Raw genomic sequence first — 8,043 nt, forward strand, 5'->3', positions numbered from 1 at the left:
GTGAGACTCTGTCTCAAAAAAAAAAATAAAGAAAGAAAAAAGCGACAGTAATTTGCACTGTTGCCTGGGCTAGAGTGCTGTGGTGTCATCATAGCTCACAGCAACCTCAAACTCCTGGGCTCAAGCGATCCTTCTGCCTCAGCCTCCTGAGTAGCTGGGACTACAGGCATGCGCCACCATGCCCGGCTAATTTTTTCTACATATTTTTAGTTGTCCAGCTAATTTCTTTCTATTTTTAGTAGAGACAGGATCTTGCTCTTGCTCAGGCTGGTCTTGAACTCCTGACCTTGAGCGATCCTCCCGCCTCGGCCTCCCAGAGTGCTAGGATTACAGGTGTGAGCCACCACACCCGGCCAAAATGCTGTCTCAAAAAAACAAAAAAGAAAAGAATGGGTTTTTAACTATGGCGTTTCCTCAAATATAGACTTGGCCTTGCTTCTTCTTCTAGGGGGGAGTTAACATAATGTCCCACGGGATCCAGAACTTCAAGGACTACGATGCCCATGTGCACATGGAGATGGAGATTTTCTTTCATCCTTTGCTGATCCATGGGTCTGGTCAAAACAAAACAAAAGGATTCCGGAAGGCAGTTTCCTGCCATTTTACCAGTGCTGATGGCTACTACATCGATGTGAAGGGCACCACGCAAGAAAACATCAAGAAGGAACTTAAGGGGATAACAGTTGGAGCCTATGGGCTCAATGACAGCATCACCTTGAAGGACATTTGGAAGTTCCGGGCTCGACTGGTGAAAGGAGAAAGAACCAACCTTTGAAATAGCCCTTTGCTACAACTCTTTTAAAGGAAACCAAAATGAAACAAGGTGTCTAAGGAAAATGTTTTCTTAATGAGATGATGTAATCTTTTCTATCACTTGTTAACAAAATAGCAAAACATGCATCAGGTACTTAATTGCCTATAGTTAATTTTGCAGTGCAATGGTGTTACTTTAATGGAAATAAAACAGTAAAAATGAAATGTTACTGTTTTAACAGAAACTAATTTAGGGTTACAACGAATAAACACAATTGGTGTATCATTTAAAAAAAAGAAAAGAATGGAAAAGAAAAGGAAAGGAAAGAAGAAGAAAGAAAGAAAAGAAAAAAAAAAAGAAAAGAAAAAGCAGGGGACCCAGAATAGCCAAAAAAAAAAAAAAAAAAAAATCTTGAGAAAGAACAAAGTTGGAGGACTCAGATGTCCCAATTTCAAAGCTTACTACAGACAGCTTCAAACTTGGGTTTTGTTTGGAATCGCGGAGTGAGAAGTTTCTCTGTGCTGCTTAGGGACTAACAATGGACACCCAGAAAGACGTTCAACCACCAAAGCAGCAGCCAGCCAATGATATATATCTGTGGAGAATGTCACACAGAAAATGAAATAAAATCCAGGGATCCGATCAGATGCAGAGAGTGTGGATACAGAATAATGTACAAGAAAAGGACTAAAAGATTGGTGGGTTTTGATGCCAGATGAAACCTGTGAATTCAGAGGATTGTCTTCATTTATACTTGGATTTGCCCATTAATGTTTCTCATAGTTGTATAGCTTTTGGTTTGACATATAGTAATACTCCCCACTTACCCTTAGGGGATATGTTCCAAGACCCCCAGTGGATGCCTGAAACCTCAGATAGTACCAAACCCTACATACGCTATGTTTTTCCTATATGTACATAGCTATGATAAAATTTAATTTATAAATTAGGCACAGTAAGAGATTAACAACAATAACTAATAAAAATAAAACAATTATAACAATATACTGTAATAAAAGTTATGTGAACGTGACTGGTCTCTCTCAAAATATGGTATTGTACTGTACCCATCTATTTGGGGACTGTGATTGACCATGAGTAGCTGAAACCACAGAAAATGAAACTATGGATAAGGGGGGACTACTGTACTTATGAATACAATTATATACATATTTTGTTTTTAAAACCATATTGTATTTAGGTATCAATATTTTGTATAAAGAAAGTTTTTGTTCAATTACATGATTTTTAATTTTATTGTATATGTAATCTGACACACAATAAAGGTTAAAAGTGCTTCCCCAAACCACACTTTTAATCAAAACCTAAGTCATCTGCTGTCCTCGTTAAAAGTGCAGATTTCTAGAGCCCTTTGAAAGTCTGATTATATAAGTTCCTTGGAAACCACTCTTCTTTATCACCAACTGTTAATAAACTCTAGTGTCATTTTGCAAAAAAAAAAAAGCTCACTACAAAATTAGAGTGAAGTACTTTCATAAGGATAGCCATCTAGATCAGTGAAACAGAATTAAGAGCTTAGAAATAAACCATTCCATTTGTGGTCAATTGATTTTGAGAAGGGTGCCAATTCTTTCCCCATTGAATGCCAATTGCCATTCAATGGGGAAAGAATAGTCTCTTCAACAAACAGCATTGAGACAACTGGAAATCAACATGCAAAGGAATGAAGTTGGAACTCTTACACAACACACAAAAATGAATTCAAAATGATCATAGGCTTGAATGTAAGAGCTAAAACGATAAAACTCTTAGAAGAAAACATAAGAGTAACTCTTTATGACCTTAGATATGGCAGTGACTTCTTAGATGCAAAACCAAAAGCATAGGCAACAAAGGAAAAAATAAACGGAGCTTCAGCAAAATTAAAAACTTTTTAGCTGCAAATGATGCCATGAAGAAAGTAAAAAAAACAATCTAGGCTAGATGCAGTGGCTCACACCTGTAATCCCAGAACTTTCCGAGGCTAAGGCAGAAGGATCACTTGAGGCCAGGAGTTCAAGAACAGCCTGGGTGACACAGCCAGACCCCATCTCTACAAATAAAAAAATTAGCTGAGTGTGGTGGCATGCACCTGTAGTCCTAGCTACTTGAGAGGCTGAGGCAGGAGGATGGCTTGAGCCCAGGAGTTTGAGGTTGCAGTGAGCTGTGATCACCCCACTGCACTCCAGTCTGGGTGACAGAGTGAGACTTTGTCTCAAAAAAATAAAAAAAGGAAACTTGGTCTGTAACCCCCATAATAAGATGAAATAAAAAAAAAAGATTAAGAAAATGTATTGAAAACATAAAAAAAAAAAAGGAAACTTGGATGCACAGACAGACACATACAGGGAGAATGCCATGTGAAGATGAAAGTAGAGATAAGGGTAATGCATCTATTACAAGCCAAGGAATGCCAAAGATTGCCAGCAAACCACCAGAAGCTAGGAGAGAGGCCTGGAACAGATTCTCCCTCACAGCCCTCAGAAAGAACTAACCCTGATGACACCTTGAGCTCTGACTTCTATCCTCCCGAACTGTGAGACAATAAATTTCTGTTATTTAAGCCACCCAGTTTGTGGTACTTTGTTATGGCAGCCCTAGAAAACTAACACAAGTACTGATACATGCTACAACATGGGTGAACCTTGTAAACATTATGCAAAATGAAAGAAGCCAGGTATAAAAGGCCACATATTAGATGATTCCATTACACGAATGTCTAGAATAGGCAAATCCATAGAAACAGAAAGTAGATTAATGGTTGCCAGGGGGTGGGTATGTGTGTATGACGGAGGATTGGGAATGACTGCCTAATGGATATGGGGTTTCATGTTTTAGAATTAATAGTGGTGATGGTTGCACAACTTTGTGAATATACTAAGAATCACTGAATTATATATTTTGAAAGGGTGAGTTTTATGGCATGTAAATTGTATTTCAATTAAAATAAAACAACCTCAAGCCTCAAGTAACAGGACGGGGCCCAGTGGCCCCCCCTGTTGTGGTCAGATGTTGAACCTGCTGGCTCCTGGACAAGGGGCTTGATTAAAAAAATAAAAGTTGTGAAATCAGGGCCAGGCGCAGTGGCTCACGCCTGTAATCCTAGCACTCTGGGAGGCTGAGGCAGGTGGATCGCTTGAGCTCAGGAGTTCAAGCCTGAGCAAGAGCGAGATCCAGTCTCTACTAAAAATAGAAAGAAATGATCTGGACAGCTAAAAATATATATGGAAAAAAATTAGCCGGGCATGGTGGCACATGCCCGTAGTCCCAGCTACTCGGGAGGCTGAGGCAGGAGGATTGCTTGAGCCCAGGAGTTTGAGGTTGCTGTGAGTTATGATGACACCATGGCACTCTAGCCTGGGCAACAGAGCGAGACTCTGTCTCAAAAAAAAAAAAAAAAAAAAGTTGTGAAAACAAATATAGGAAAGCCTGAAAATAAGTGAGATATATTCAGTTCAGGACCCTGTGGTGAAAAAATAAACCCAAAAGAAGTAGGAAGATAAAAAATATAAGAGCAGAAATTAACAGAAAACAAAGAAAAAGGCAATCAATACAATCAAAATCTTGTTCTCAGATAAAAATGCTGAAAAAAAAATTCCAGCAAGTATGATCATCAGGAAGGGGGGGTGGAGAAAATAGAAAATATTAGGAACAGAAAAAGAAATATAATGAAGAGTAATAGTAGAGATTTTTAATAACGTATGAGAATACTATAACCAACTTTATTCTAGTACATTTGAAAATTAAAATGACATGGAAAGATTTCAAGAAAAATATAAATTAGCAAAATAGGAATTCACAATCAAATGTCTCTCATGATAAGAAATAACAAGCACACACAGTTTTATTAAAAGTCTTATTAAACCTTCAAAGGCAAGATAATCTCTCTATATTAAACGATATATTTCAGAAAACAGAAGAAGTGGAAAAGCTATTCAGCCCATTTTATGGGCTAATATAAACTTGATGCCAAACCCATAAAACAGTAAAAAAAAATAACAGTTTAGGGTAACCTTACTTATTAATATGCATATAAAATTTCTAAATAAATAACAAACCAAATTTTAGCAATGTATTAAAAAAGTAATGTGATATGACTAAGCATAATTTTATGAGGAATGTATCAAGAAGGGTTCAACATCAGAAAATCTAGTAATATAATATTTTATAAAGGAAAAAATATAATCATCTCATGACATACAGAAGAGACAATAAATATTTAATTATTATTTAAAATAGAACAAAACAAAAACACAAGAGAACTAGAATTAAAAGGAAACTTCCTTAATCTGGAAAAAGAAATCTACTTAAAAAACAACACTATAGTAGAGGTGAGACTTCCAGCAAAGACAGAAGGCAAAACCTCTCCCAGAAAAGTAACTATAAAGTTGGACAAAATTGACAAAACAACCATACGGCAATCTAAGAAGTGTTTATGCTTGAATAATTGCTAAACTATATGGAAGAACAATGGGGGTCCGTGGCATTCTTCCCTGGGGCTGCTCCCAGATTCCCCCAGCTCAGTTAGCATGGAGGTTCTGCTAGGGCTGGGTTTGCCATGAGGACTGGTGGCTTTGTTGCCACAGTCCAAGCAGTCTCACTCAATTTGGAAAAGTGGGTGATGCCTGTGCACAGTAGCACTGTCAGAGGAAGTGACAATTTCAGCAAACGGTGAAAGAGGATGATAAACATCTCTCCTGCCATAGTAATTGGGGCAAGCACACTCCTAGCCGAGGCTGTGTATACAGCAATATCAGACAAAATAGACTTTAAGATAATAAATATTACTAGAGACAAAGAGGTACATTTCATAGTGATAAAAGGGTCAATACATCAGGAAGATATGACAGTTATAAATTATATATAAACCTAATGAGAGCCTCAAAATACATGAAGCAAAAAATGAAAGAATTCAGAGGAGAAATAGATAATTCAACAATAATAGGCAAAGACTTCACCACCCTACTCTCAAAAATTGATAGAACTAGAGAGAAAACTTGAACTACACTACTGTGGTAGGCACAATAATCTCCCCTAAAGATGTCCACATCCTAATCCCCAGAAGCCATGAACATGTTACCTGTGTTACCTTACATGACAGAAGGAATTTTGCAGATGTGATTAAGTTAAAGATGGGTTTTTTTTTTTGTTTTTTGTTTTTTTTGAGACAGAGTCTCACTCTGTTGCCCAGGCTAGAGTGCCGTGGCATCAACCTAGCTCACAGCAACCTCAAACTCCTGGGCTCAAGCAATCCTTCTGCCTCAGCCTCCCGAGTAGCTGGGACTACAGGCATGCGCCACCATGCCCGGTTAATTTTTTCTATATATATTTTTAGTTGTCCAGCTAATTTCTTTCTATTTTTAGTAGAGATGGGGTCTCGCTCTTGCTCAGGTTGGTCTCGAACTCCTGACCTAAAGCGATCCTACCACCTCGGCCTCCCAGAGTGCTAGGATTACAGATGTGAGCCACGGTGATCGGCCTAAATTAAAGATCTTGAGATGGGGAAATTATCCTGCATTATCTGGGTGGGCCCAATATAATCACAAGGTCCTTCTAAGTGAAAGAGGGAGGAAGAAGAGTGTCAGAATGATGTGATATGAGAAAGACACAACCAGCCCATTGCTGATTTTGAACATGGAAAGGGGCCATGAGCCAAGGAATGTGGGCAGCCTGTAGAAGCTGAAATGGCAAGAAAATGGTTACTCCCCTAGAGCCTACAGAAAAGAATGCAGCCTTGCCAACACCTTCACCATCAGCCAGTGAAACACATTTCAGACTTCTCACCTCCAGAACTGCAAAATAATAAATTTGTGTTGTTTTAAGCCACTAAATGTGTGGTAATTTGTTACAGCAGCAATAAAAAACTAATACAACTGTCAACTAACTTAATTTAGTTGATATTTTTAGAACATTCCACCCAACCACTTCAGAATACACATTCTTTTCAAGCACACATAAAACATTCTCCAGGATAGACCATATTCTAAGTTATAAAATAAGTCTCATTAAATTTAAAAGAATTGAAATTGGCCAGGTGCAGTGGCTCATGTCTGTAATCCTAGCACTTTGTGAGGCCAAGGCGGGAGGATCCCTTGAGGCCAGGAGCTCAAAACCAGCCTGGGCAACACAGTGAGACCCCTGGCTTTAAAAGATATATATATTTTAATAAAAATAAGTTTAAAAGGCCTGTTGTGGGCCAGGCACAGTGGCTCACGTCTATAATCCTAGCACTCTGGGAGGCCGAGGTGGGAGAATCACTCGAGGTCAAGAGTTCGAGACCAGCCTGAGCAAGAGTGAGACTCCCATCTCTACTAAAAATAGAAAGAAATTAGCTGGACAACTAAAAATATATATAGAAAAAATTAGCCGGGCATGGTGGCACAAGCCTGTAGTCCCAGCTACTCGGGAGGCTGAGGCAGAAGGATTCCTTAAGCCCAGAAGTTTGAGGTTGCTGAGCTACGCTGATGCCACAGCACTCTAGCCCAGGCAACAGAGCGAGACTCTGTCTCCAAAAAAATAAATAAATAAAAGGCCTGTTGTGGTGGCTCACACCTGTAATCCTAGCACACTTTGGGAGGCTGTGCTGGGAGGATTGCTTGAGGCCAGGAGTCCGGGGTTGCAGTGAGCTATGATGGTGCCATTGAACTCTAGCCTGAGCAACAGAGTGAGACCTTGTCTCTAAAAATAAATAGATACATAAATAAAGTATTGAGGCCAGGTGCGGTGGCTCGCACCTGTAATCCTAGCACTCTGGGAGGCCGAGGCGGGAGGATCGCTCGAGGTCAGGAGTTTGAGACCAGCCTGAGCAAGAGCAAGACCCCATCTCTACTAAAAAATAGAAAGAAATTAACTGGACAACTAAAAATATATAGAAAAAATTGGCCGGGCATGGTGGTGCATGCCTGTAGTCCCAGCTACTCGGGAGGCTGAGGCAGTAGGATTGTTTGAGCCCAGGAGTTTGAAGTTGCTGTGAGCTAGGCTGATGCCATGGCACTCTAGCCTGGGCAACAGAGTGAGATGCTGTCTCAAAAAGAAAGAAAGAAAGAAAGAGAGAAAGAGAGAAAGAGAGAAAGAGAGAAGAGAAAGAGAGAAAGAGAGAGAGAGAGAAAGAGAAAGAGAAAGAAAAGAAGCGAAGCGAAGCGAAGCTGGGTGAGGTGGGTGCGCCTGTAGTCACAGCTACTCAGGAGGCTGAGGCAGGAGGATCACTTGAGCTCAAGAGTTTGAGGTTGTAGTGAGCTATGATGAGGCCACTGCACTCTACCCTGGGTGACAAAACGAGACTCTGTCTC

The 8,043-nt window shown here is 39.7% G+C and overlaps 1 pseudogene; it reads left to right on the plus strand.

Annotated features, from left to right (window-relative positions):
• Nucleotides 1-1,240: 1,240 nt before the first annotated feature.
• Nucleotides 1,241-1,714, plus strand: LOC138378653 (DNA-directed RNA polymerases I, II, and III subunit RPABC4 pseudogene; annotated as a pseudogene).
• Nucleotides 1,715-8,043: the final 6,329 nt, after the last annotated feature.

The sequence above is a fragment of the Eulemur rufifrons genome, chromosome 30, assembly GCF_041146395.1.
Source record: "Eulemur rufifrons isolate Redbay chromosome 30, OSU_ERuf_1, whole genome shotgun sequence".
NCBI lineage: Eukaryota > Metazoa > Chordata > Mammalia > Primates > Lemuridae > Eulemur > Eulemur rufifrons.